Genomic DNA, 14,113 nt, shown 5'->3' with positions numbered 1-14,113 from the left:
ATCTTTTCATGGATGCAGTTGTAGAGCAATTGCAAGAAACCGTGACACCTTCTTGAACCATTAGTTCAAATAGTTCATTAGGCACACAATGTAAATTAAACTCTTATTTAATGTGAATCACAATGTGTGTGTATGTTTTTTTAAAGAAAATTCTAGATATAGAAGACTTTTTTTTAAGAATTGACGATTGTCCCCACCCACCCCCCCTCCACTTTGAAACCGGTGTCGTCGGCCCTGCAACCTGCAACGTCCTATAAGTTTACTGGATTAAATCCTTAAAAAAAAATTTTTTTTTTTTTTTACTAGTTTTATCAATGATAAATATTAACAAAAAATAAAATAAAACTTGACTGAAGTAGCATAATTTTAAACAACTCTGAGTTAAAGTGTTACGTCAGTTCATTAACATCATTAAGCAATAATGCTCAGAACAAAATCTTGTGTTTAGGGATCTAATGTATCTATATAGCTTACATGTCCAATAAATACATAAATTAGCATTTAATTTTAGATATTTTTTTCTTTGTTTTTTTTTTTTTTGGGGGGGGGGGGGTTTTATAAAAATTTAAAGACAAATGGTTATAATCACAAAAATAACAAATCACAGCGTTACGTCAGAAACAAACATATATTGTCAATATATGTTCGTCAATAATACTGTTATATATAATATGCGTTCGGTCGTTAACAATATTATTGTTCTACTTGAAGTTAAATGCAACTAATATAAGAATTTAATATTCACCAGTTTTACTTATATATGAACACACATCGGTGTTAATATCATGAAATTTATTAAATATAGTTATTGAAAGAAAAGTTATGTATATTGTTTTTGTATGCTGCTTTGTAAATGTACGTGCTACCAAAAATTTACATGCTTCTGAAAGCTGCAATAACAAGTTTGAAGATAACAACTATATAACTTGGAAAAAGCGTTTTGGATGGAGGAAGTCATCTCGAAACAATATAAAATTTTAATCTGAAAGAGTTTTGCCAAAAAAAATTTGATCTAAAACCAGTACAAATTTTTTGTTTGTTTGTATATTTTATCATTGAGCAGTAGAAGTAAATAAATATTAAAAAGTAAATGTAACAAAGTTCAAAATTTTTTGAAAACCAAAATTTGTTCTGCAAGTTTATTTTTAATATAGTAAATTTTGTAGAGCATTAATATGCTATGAAATTGACATAGCATATACATTTTTAACTTGTTTTCCATGATGCATTATAAATATTTGACTTCATTTTTTTTTTAACATTTCCAACCATTTTTTTTCTAAAATAAAACTTAATTGAATTTGATGAATCAGTATTGAATGTGTTAGTTTTCGCATAAATATATGTTTCACCTAATTATCTAAGTTAATGTTTTAATAGTTAACTTAATTATTACTATAATTATTAGTGTAGTTGTTAAGAATTTTTAATAGAGATAAATATACATACATACATACATATATATATATATATATATATATATATATATATATATATATATATATATATATATATATATATATATATATATATATATATATATATATATATATACATATATATATATGTATATATATATATAATGTTTTATGATATGAAAATTGTATATATATATATATATATATATATATATATATATATATATATATATATATATATATATATATATATATATATATATATACATATATATATATGTATATATATATAATGTTTTATGATATATAATTTGTATATATATATATATATATATATATATATAATATATATATATATATATATATATATATATATATATATATATATAATATTTTGTGTAAAATTATTTGTGATAAAATAGAAAAAAAAACCTCAAACAGTTTTTATAAATATATTATTTTGGTCAATAAGTAGCCAATATTTGGTGGAAATCATAAGTGACTCATGCGTCATTAACCATAGATCTGTTCAGCTCTGGAAGATCTATGCTTGCCTGTATACTCAAAAAAGTAAATTACTAATGAAAACATTAAGGAAAAAATCATTAAGTGTTTCCAACCAAATTAATCCTTTATACTACATTTTCAGTTTTCAATAACTAAATAAGCAAGTAAAAAGAATGACAGAAATCTTTTGTCTTTATGTTTGAATATTGTTTTTGTTTTTTTAATCTAAAAGCTTAGCATAAGTATTGCATAGTACTGGCTTTCAAGAGCATTAACTATTTTCATATTGTTTTATTTTCATAAGTTTCTTAATGCACATGTTTTCTGGCATTGTTTTCTTTACTCTATTAAACAGCATTTAAGTTGTTTTTTCTCCCATTTTCAGTTTTTCTTTTTAAGCCTGTTCTCTTTACAATGCTTCAGAGAAAAAACAGAATTGAATTAATGACTTTATTTGCAAAATAAATTTTTTGGACTCATGTTTTTTTTATTTGTGCTAATAATACAATGTATGTACACCACATGTGTTATATGTACCCATGGAGTTAGTTCGCCACATATGTTGTATATACCAGTGATTTTAATCACAATTTCTCAAAGACTTTGACCTTCAGTATTATTGTAGTATTTATATTTTTTTTTCAACTCCTTAGGCTCAAAAAGTTAATTTAACTTCTTCAATATAATTAAATAGCTAAAACACTTGAAATATCCTTTAAAAGAATTTTAAAGGACTTTTTCAAGTGTTATCCATGTGTATCTATAAATATGTGCATCATATTTAAATACAAGATGTAACATTAAAAAGAGAGTGTCACATTTCAGACTATAATATTTAATTGTAAGTGTTTATTTTTATTACCGTTGAATTTATATTTATGTTAATTTTTATTTTAAGAAAACTGATGAAGGAGACTTGAAAGTTCACTCAATTGAACCATTAAAGGTTTTTTCAGGTAATATTAACAAGTATGGTGCTCCAGAAAAATGTATATTCAACATTTCATACTTCAAACAGTTACTAATAAATTATACAAGTTTATTGAAACCCTGTTGTCACCTTAATGGTGAACACTTTACAGCTCAAGTAAAATTGAAGAAGTTGTTAGATTCCGAATATTGTGAAAAAGAGCTCTTGGATATATTGAATGATTTTTATAAGGTAAAATAACTTTTTTTTAATGGCAAAATATTGTTTTTTTTAGTGAAAAAATGCCTATATACGCCAATGTTTCCACCTAATTTCTTTAGGGAAGGCATATATATTTATATTTATATATTGAAAATATATAAGTATATTAAAATATATTAAAAATATAAACAAATTTTAGAGATCACTACTCATGATTCTTGTAGATATTTCGACACCCAAAATTTTTTTTAAAAACACGAAAGTTTCAAAAAAGTATTAAAAGTGCTCATATTACCCAATCCACTTATATATTTTTTTTATATAAAAAAAAATTTCATTATTTTAGCACCAAAATTTCGGACCACAGATTTTTTCATGCGTGATGATATTATTTTGACAACACAAAAAATTTAATAGCATTTTAATTAGATGATAGCCGCTAATTACTGCTTATACTGATTCCTGTTATTAACACATAACATTGATTCAAGAAATACAAAGCAACATTAACTTTACTGCTTACATTAAAGAAAATCTTTAAGTATGCTCATATTACCCTAATCTATCCTATACAATGAAATGCAAACTACATTTCATTGTATAGAATAGATTAGAATACATTTTCTAATGAAATGCAAATTACATTTCATTAAAAAGAGTAGTAAAAACTTGTATATATATATATATATATATGTATATATATATATATATATATATATATATATATATATATATATATATATATATATATATATATATATATATATATATATATATATATATATACGGAGTTTCTTGCTTTATGCAATCATCGGCTTGATATATATACAAAGCCTTTCCGGGAAGCGCGTGTGGTGGAAAAAGCTTGATATATATATACGCCTTGTATGCCCACACTTAAAGTAATTTTTTTAGATAACTTGACCACGTTTTTATATAGTAAACATTTAAATAAAGTTTTAAGAAACTAGAGAATAAATCAGCAATACTTAAAGAAAAGAACCAAAGAATATACGAAATAGAAAATTGAAATAAAATAAGCTAAAAAAAATTATTAATAAAAAAGAAAATTGTCGTCAAAAAAATAATATATCTAAATATTTACTGTTTTGGTTTCCTTATTTTTATACTGTTTGTTATTTTCTACTACCAAAATTGATAAGTCTAGGAAAAAAGTAGATAAGAATATAATTTTCTTTATATACTGACTGAATATAATTATATTTAGTCAGTATTTAAAGGAAATATTTTAAAAATTGTGCTAGAAACACTGACAATTTTTATTTTGTTTTTCAAATGTCTTTGCTAAACTTTACTGTTTTTATCAAAGCACAGGAAAGCAAGAAAACTAATTGCTATTTATTTGTGAAAAAAAAAATTTTTGTAAACAAGTTTTTGATGTAAAAAAATGAAACGATGCCTCAAAATTTTGTGGGCTAGTTTATTGTTACTTTACTGAACTTTCTTAAAGAAATTTTTAGGAGCCTATTTAAAACTTTTTTTAAGTTTTTAAATACTTTTTTTTAAACAGAGCAATAGTTATCTTCAATATGTCAAGTAACTTGTATTAGCATTGGAAATGGGCAATAAAAAAGAAACAATTTCAGACATGCATCAAATGCGGTAAATACATTTATTAAAGAAACTATGTTATTCTTTTATTTATCTTATTCTGTCATTAACAAAGTTTATTAATCAAATAATATTTTTTACAATAAGTAACAATTTATTTTCTTATTTTCTTTTTATATAAGTATTGAGAAAAAATGTCAAATATAGCAAAAACTTTTTTAAAAACGAAAAGACGTAAAACCGAATCAACGAAGAAATGTAATAAACAAAAAGACGTTAGAAAAAAAACTAACAAAATTTCTTATAGTTCTAGCGTACAAAGCCAATTTCTTAATAATATGGACTATTTTAAATTATATAATTATATGGCCAGTAAATAAATTGCACAACTTTTAATTGAACCTGTCATTTCGAAAAGGACAAAAGTCCAAAACTTTTAACAGTTGTTTATAAGTTTGAATTAAAAATTTCTGTATGATTTATGTTTTTTTATAAAAAATAAAAAATACTTAAGTTATATACGTTCTTTATTTATCTACTTCTATGTTTAATTTCTTTAGCAACCTAGACATTATTTTAATAAAAATCATATTTTTGTTGATTTTAAAAAGTTTTAGTAAATGGACTTGTGCTCTTTTCGAAATGACAAGTTTAATTGTTGTTAAATCATTACAAAAGATGTTTTTTTCAACAATGACTCTAAAAATAAGAATACAAAAGTTGTATAAAAATTTTATAAAATAACTTTATAAAAAAATAAAAACATAGACTAACAAATAGCCTGACTCGCAACAGAGTGCTGCTACATCGACTGAGGGTTTTGTTTGGTTTATATATATATATATATATATATATATATATATATATATATATATATATATATATATATATATATATATATATATATATATATATATATATATATATATATATATATATATATATATATATATATAGGGCTTGAATTAAACGTATTGCGTATTTGTGATTATTTTTTTCTTAAATGAATTGTTTTCGGGATTTGTTTATTTACTGATTTGTTTTTTTTCTTAATTTATTTTCTTTTTTAATTTAGTGTTGTTTTTGGCCATTTTTAAAAGTAATGCTTTTGTTTTTTAGTACTAAAGTTTTTAGTCATAAAGTACATCATGCAAAATTTATTTTTTGAATAGAAGTATGATCATTTGTTTGTATCCGGGGAGATTTTATTCCAGATAAAGCACTTTTGAATAACTTTAAATCTCTTCGTGGAAACCAAAATTATTTTAAAGTTAAATTTAGTTTGATTTACTGAATGAATAAAGTATATCACAGTAAATTTACTTTGAAATTTAATCAAAACAACCAGTTAAGTTACTACAGTATGTTACAGTTACTCAGCTATTAAATTTACTTAATATACACAAAGACTCACAAAATTTAGACATAAATGTTTTTCTTTATATCTTATATGTTGTTAACACATAATATAAGCTTTTAACTAAAAATAATTTTAAAATGAAATCTTGAATGGAATTTAAAAAATGGGATACCATTTTTTTATATTTTATTTAAAACAATATCAAGATCAAACATTTTCTGTAAATATGCAAGTTGTTTTTAGGAATTTTATTTAAAAAGAAATCTATTTGAACAAAATTTAAAATTGAAAAAAATTGGAAAAATTTAAAAGAATTTTAATGCTCAATAATTATAAATTTAGTTCAGCAGCGTCTGCAATACCCAGCATAGCAAGAATTGATGCTGAAAGGTAAATGTATATCTAGCTAAAGTAATAATATCAGATTTCGAACATAGTGCAAGTGAGGGAGAAAGTTTTGCTAAATTATAAACATTTTTGAAAGTTAATTGTATTTTATTTCTTAAAAATAGTTTTAAAAGTAAAAATATTTATTGCAAACATTAAATCAGTGATTATTGCTAAATTTAAAATAAAAATTAAATCATAAAAAATTTAAATTAAAATTAATCAATTATTTTACTTCTGTTCAAAGAAATTTTTTTTCTAAAAAATATTTAAATTTTTTTCTAAAAGATATTTAAGCATATTTTTAAACTAAAGTAAAATTATTCAATTTATTAAACAAAATTTTTTTGTTTCACGTTTTATTGCAAAACAATTTGAATGAAAAAATTGAATGAAAACATCAACTTAAAAACTTGAATGAAAAACTTAATTATACTTAAATTTTTCAATAGTACGCTAGATTAAGGAATAGTCAATTATAAAAAAAGTGGTTTTTGTGCTTTATCTTACCTGTTTAGTCTATAGATTATAGACTCCTATGGTCTAAAGGCATATTTTTGTGCAAAAATGAAGTTTAAAGTTTAATGACGATAATGTTTTAATTTATTAATTAGAACAATTCTATTTATTTTAAATGCGTTTTATGCTATTAAGTTTATAAACAAAATAAAACAGCAATAAAACAGCGCAACAAAATTATTTTACATTACTTCAATACACAACCTACTGAGACACTAAACACTTACATACACAACCTACTGAGACCTAAAATGTTTTCAGCTGATTATAGTTTTTTTTCTGTTCAACCGATTTTTATTTTCAACCAATTTGAGATAAATTAATTTTTAACTGATTATCTGGATTGTATTTTAAACGTTGTTTTTATAAACTACAAAGTTTTTTTTTTGTGTGACCATAGTTTGCTTGGGCACAAACTACCTTATTCAGCACTTTCACTTTTTGATCAGGTTTGAGCTTACACTCCCTTAGCTTGGTTAGCCAAAGCTTCCATTACTCAATCAGAAGAGCAATCTTACCAGCTCGGTCAATCATTACCCCAAGATATTTTCCAACATTTTTGTATGTTATAGATGGGATTTCAACATCCTGGTTTTTAACTTTCCACCATCTGGCAAGTTAGTAGTACATGTTTTAATTAGGTGTAAATATAATAATCAAAATTTGTTGGTTGAAAATCAAAAGTTATCAATTTATTTAAGTATCATTTTAGTAAAAACAATTACTAAGAGTAATATCTTCATAGTATTAAATACCGTACTTGCTCATTACACTATAACTGCAACTTAAGCTATGTTTTATAACTTACGCTGTAAATTATAACAGGAACATAAGCTATTTTAAAGTCTGTTAATTCGAGCCCTGATATATACATATATATATATATATATATATATATATATATATATATATATATATATATACATATATATATATATATATATATATATATATATATATATATATATACATATATACAGTTTATTATTTTTCTAGCATAGCAATGTTATTTTGTAAAGTGTGTGCATCCATTTCATTATTAACTTCAGCTATTACTTTACAATCATCTACATACACCAACAATTGGTTTGTAAGTTGACTTGGAAGATCATTTATGTACAGTACCCAGTAATTTTGATCTCTGAAGAAAAAAATTAATCTAAAATAGTTACACTCATTTTATTGAAACCAATGGTTTTCTATTATAAAGAGCAGTAATTCCTCTATATATTAATGCATACTAAACTGTTTCAATTCAGTATATTGGAGTCTTCATCTGTTTTTGGTTACCTCACTTCTTTCAGCAAAGTAGCCTATTTTTTTTATTTTTGTTGAAAGATGTCTATCTTCGAAAATTTTGGCAGTATGAAGTTCTGTAATCTTAAAAAAGCAGAAGTTGTCATCATTCTCCTATTGCAATAAATACTAGGGACGTAGGAAAGGAAATTAATCAACATCATTCGACGGTAGCAAGATAGCTGAAATGGTATTTGGCAGATTCTGAACATGAGACCCCCATCAGGGTAAAAATGTCTGGAAGACCAAGGAAAACGACTAGAAGTGCCGATAAAATTGTAAAACGTACAAACACAGTTAATAATTCTTTTTTTTCTGCACGCCAATTAAAGTTTGAGAATCCTGAATTACTTTGAAACGTTTCCATTAGAACAGTGCAGCATAAGCTGCAAAAAGAACTCGGATTGCCTTGTGTTGTTGTGCCAAAAACTTCTTATCACAGCCCCTATGAGGAAGAAATCAATTGATTTGCTAAACGTTACATGCATTGTGATGTTGCCGATTGGAAAAAAGTAATGTGTAGCGATGAGTCAAAGTTTGCAATATTTTCAAGTCATCAAATGAGCATGCGTCAGTCCATAGGCAGCAACTGCTGCAACCCGGCCTATTCTTAAAAGACTATGAAACACTCCCTGGTGTCATGGTTTGGGGGTGTTTTTTCTGCAATTAGACGTGGGGGACTTTACTTCTTGTCTCCAAATATAACAATAAATGGAGGTTGTTATATTTAAGATCTTGATTACCATCTGCAATTTGTGTGGTTTCATGGAATAACAATTTTCCAACATGACTCAGCTCCTTGCCTTATCTCTAAATAAACCAAGGATTGACTTAATATAGATGTTCAAGACTGGCCAGGAAACATCCTTGATCTCAACCAAATTGAAAACCCTTGGAAAATAATAGAGGAAAAGGTTCAATGCCACAATACAAGATTAGTGAAGAAATTAACTGAATCTCTCAAATTGACCTAGTGCAAGGAAAGTAGTGAAGAATTATGCAATAGGCTTGCTTTATCTATGCAAAATTATCTAAAAGAAGTAAAGTAAAGCTCACAGGAACATGAATAAATACTAAAACCTATAAATTTGAAAGGCTCTATTTAGGGCCACAATTTTTTACTAAAAAAAGATGAAATCTGCAACTTGTTGCATAACTTTTTGCGATACTGTATATTAAAAATAAAATTGGATCAAGCACAGAACCTCGTGGCACACCACTTATTATGTCCTCCTATAATGACGCGAAGCTTGTTTATAACTTCTTTTCTTCTTTTTCAATGCATTTTTATTTGTCTAAAGAGCTGTGGTCAAGCTCTTAAAAAAATAGTTATATGTGTGGTCAAGATTTGAGTGCAATCACACTCCTTTCCTGTCAAGGACTGGTTTATATATATATGTATATATATATATATATATATATATATATATATATATATATATATATATATATATATATATATATATATATATGTATATATATATATATATATATATATATATATATATATATATATATATATATATATATATATATATATATAATAGCTATAGTAATAAATACATTAACAAATTTTGTTACTTTATTTTCTTTAAATCAAACTCTGCAGGTCAAGTCTTTGAAACACAATGGTGTTGCGAAGGTAAAATTTACCAGAAAGTTTTCCTGTAAATATACTGGAAAATGTTGAAAATTTACTGCCTGGTATGTTTCGAATTTTTTTTTTACTTATTTTTATTATTTTTTACTGGAAAATTTACATCACTAAAACACAGTGAAACAAACTCTTATTTATACAAATTATTTTGCAGTAAATCTTAATTACACTTAGATTTTAGAAAATTTTCAAATTCGTTAAAAAAACTTGTTTGCTATGAGTTCTAGGCCTGTTGATATCTTGCTGAATGTTACGTGTGCTAACATTTTGTTAAGTATTCATGAAATATGGTCACAATGCTCCTTCAAGCTTTATCTATGACAACTTAAAAAAAATTAGATTAAAACATAAATTTATTATACCCTTCATATTACACTCCATTGTCAATGGCAACACATTACAGCTATATTCACATAATCAGAAACCAATGAAAACTTACCATATTTTTTAAATGCTTTTCAACTTCAGAATATTGCAAAAGTACAAATAGGAAACTAAAGAAGGCAGTAACTCTGATTACAGGATTACCTCAAACACGTGGCTAAATTCATTTTTGTTGTTGCTATAGATTGGTCAACGTCTACTGGTTTGAAGCCAGTTCACGGAGAATGTATGCATTTATAAGAAACTGTTCTGTCAAGATAACTACAATTAAAATTAAAAATGGAGGTAGTTATATATTTAATATAAAGTAATTTTGATTTGATTATAATCATAATATAAATACAATAAATAATAAAATATTCAAACCTTATTAATAAAAATGGTTTAATCATTAGACAGCTGCAAACACCAAGCATACTATTATGTAAACACTAAGCATACTATAATGTAAACACCAAGCATACTATTATGTAAACACCAAGCATACTATGCATCCATTATAAACTTAATTAAAACTAAGGCAAATTTATTTCTAAACAAATTGAAAATCCATACTTTCAGAAATGTGCATATTTAAAAAAAATTTTTTTTTCCAAGTTGGAATTCAAACCTACTAAGGGCTAGTCATGATTATGTCTTAACCCTTTAATTAAATACCATATTTAGGAGTAAAATTGTTCTAGCTACTGTGTATCATTCTTTCTCCAACCATTTTACATTTTGTACAGTAATATTCCCCTGTTTATCCGATTGTATTAAAGATGAAACATTTAGGTCACAAACAAATCCACTTATATGATTCGGAAAGTGAATTTGTTTCATTGAATATTATATTGTTTATTTTTAAGATCAAAATTTAATGATAAGAAGTAGTAAGATAAATAGTATTGTGGAAAGGTTGGGGAAGTGGTATCTGCATACATTATAATATTAGTGAAGGCGAACAAATGAGTTGATTGAGAGGTACTTCAGTATCCAAACTCTCAAAATCTATGTTACCACCTCTTGAGTCTGTATCAGAGCTACAATCTATTGTAGCTTTCTTTATTCAATCTCTTGATCTGTGAGCATTATAGCTAATGTAAAGGAATTATTTTGTGTATATTTGCTAAAAAAGTAATTTTTCATTGTTAATATAAAAAACTTATATGTTTGGTGATATTTAATTATATAATCATAGTCAATTTTTAACATTACATTTAAAACATAGCAAGCAATAATTTTACCAATATTGTTTTTTTTTAATTTTATTTAGTAGATATAAGAAGGCATTATTGCTAATTTATTCATAACTAAAATTACGGTAGTTTTATACAAATTTACATTCCTCTCAATAGTTGCCTATATACAACTTTTATTTTGAATAAATCTGCAATAAAAACTGAATCACTTTATAATTAAAAATAAAAATTGAAACATAGTTGACATTTTAATACTAAATAAAAAAAAGAAATTTTTATATATATTTCAAGACCGAATTTGTTCCATCATGTATGAGCAATATATATTGCTTGACCAATACGTATTGTTAAAACATTAAATAATTAAACAACAGAAAATAAAATAGGATTTAAATACATATATACTCATTTCGAAAACATGAGTTCATTTTATGTAACTAATATGCATCTATGCGCACACACTTTAATACGATGTTTCACATTTGGGAAGACCAAACGAAGAGTACTGCAAATAGCTCTAATCATTTAAATGGTTTAATTAAAAAGTAATATCTTGCCTTTGAAAAATATTGTGCATTTCTTGAAAATACAAACTATGGCATATGGTGTATAATTTTAATACAAAAAAAAAAAAAAAAAAAATTCAATGGAGCTATATGTTGAATAAAAATGAGCAAGATAGTGAATGATATACTTCTGTTTAAAAGTTTATTCTTTATTTATTTTATCATTTTTTAAGTTTGTTTTTCTTTTTTGTTTATGGTTTGTTTATTTAAAATTTTCTCCTTAATTTAGTTTGATTTTTTCAACGCATTTTACTCATAGTTTATATTAGTTGTCTTTATTATACTAATTGTTTATTATAATTTTATAGGTTAGATTTCTATTGTGTGTTACTTGTATTAATTGCATGTTATTTACAATAGCAAATTTTACATCAATCAAGTCTATGATCTTTGCTATTTGCAAAATTTTTTTTAGGAGTATCATCTTTGTATTACTAATCAAAACTCTGGAATTTCGTTCAGAAATTTTTTATGGTATTGTTTACTTGTTGTTTTATTTTATTCTACAGTAATGTTTTGGTTTGAAAAGTATTTTGAAAAAAGCAAAAATAAAATTTCTATAATAAAGCCTAAGATAAATAGTTTTATAACCGAAGAAGTTTGTAAAGAGAATGATGCTTCAAGTGTAGAAAATTGTAAAGAGAATGATGCTTCTAGTGTAGAAAAAAAAAAAGAAGAGAGAATGATGCTGCAGAATAAAGAGAATAAAAAATTAATTTTCTCATTATCAGTCTAAGAAGAGTCAGTTCATTCAAATACTATAACTTATAAACGTTCGACTAGCTTTTGTCTATAAATGTTTTTCTTGAAAAAGAAAAGTATTAAATGGTGCTTGGTTTATTTTCAAAACAAAAAAAAAACATTTTGAGAAATCTATGATAGATAAAGTTAATGAAATCATAGATCATTTTGTAGAAGTATAAGTATTTGTTACTGTCTTAGTATTTGCTGCAGAAATTGAATTAAATGTGTTTTTGTTAAAAAACCTTTTTTGACTTTTATTTAATATAAAAGCAATAATTTTTATGCAATTCAATAATAATATGTAACTAGTTTTTCTGTAAAACATTTATTATTTTTGAAATTTTTATAATATAATAATATGTAACTAGTTTTTCTGTAAAACATTTATTATTTTTGAAATTTTTATATCATTTTACTTCATTTAATTATCTTTTTTTTCTTGCTGGAAATTTTTAGGTACTTTTGAAAAAAGTTTGTTTTTAAATATTTGGGACCCTGTAAATGTTCAAAGTTCTTAATGTTAACTCTAAAAATATTTTTTAATGAAAAATTTTATTTTTTTTTAATTTAATTTTTTTTTTCATATTTCAGTGTTATTTTATTATATAGAATACATTGTCAGGTCTTGAAATTCAATTTTTGAAAATTGTAGTTCATTGCATTAATTTAGACAGTGTTTTCAGAAAAAGAAGAAAAAACAAAGAATAATGAAAGAAAAGATTGCTGCCCCATGCCAAACCACAGGCTATAAGATAGTTGATGTATGTACTGAAGTCCCTGGCAGCAGGCTATTTCAGTTTGGCGTCAGAGATGTCAGTTATATAAATATATATATATTTTTAATTATTTTTATCCATTTATTTAACCAAATATTGAAAATTGAAAATTTTTTATAGTTTACAAAATTAGGCTAGGTGTCACTCCTATAGTTAAAAACTAGGCATTGGAGTGACAGCTAAATAAAATAAATAAACAAACAAAAAAATCCACAGCAATAATAATAAATAAAAGCAAGTATAAATTAAATAATTAAAATAAAATAATAATGATTAAGCTATAATAAATTAAACAAAAAGACAAAAAAATATGAAAACACTCAATTAATAACAACAGCGAACGACAATAAAAATAATTAGCAACAGCAGCACAAATAATAGCAAACAAAAAGGCAAGCACAAAAACTATAAAACAAAAACTACATAACGATAAGGCATAAAAATAATACAAAAACTTCTACAAAATAAAATAAAATATATTTTTTATTTTTGGCGGAAACAGAAAAGCATAGAAAATTTGTAGCGATTTATTTTTGTTTTAATTAGTTCTTTTTATTATTTTTTCGAACATATTTTGAACTTCTTTTCTTTTAACTTTCTTTTCTTTTCCGAAT

At 24.3% G+C, this 14,113-nt stretch overlaps 1 non-coding gene across 1 annotated transcript; it reads left to right on the top strand.

The window, feature by feature from the left end:
* The first annotated feature begins 716 nt into the window (after positions 1 to 716).
* LOC100213030 (uncharacterized) lies at positions 717 to 12,500 on the top strand. The gene is made up of 4 exons (XR_010639598.1): positions 717 to 1,021; positions 2,824 to 3,087; positions 4,589 to 4,680; positions 12,395 to 12,500. It is a non-coding gene; the product is annotated as an uncharacterized LOC100213030 (transcript).
* Positions 12,501 to 14,113: the final 1,613 nt, after the last annotated feature.

This window comes from Hydra vulgaris, chromosome 07, assembly GCF_038396675.1.
Source record: "Hydra vulgaris chromosome 07, alternate assembly HydraT2T_AEP".
NCBI lineage: Eukaryota > Metazoa > Cnidaria > Hydrozoa > Anthoathecata > Hydridae > Hydra > Hydra vulgaris.
Note: the sequence above shows the minus strand (reverse complement) of the source record. Positions and strands in the feature narration are given on the sequence as shown.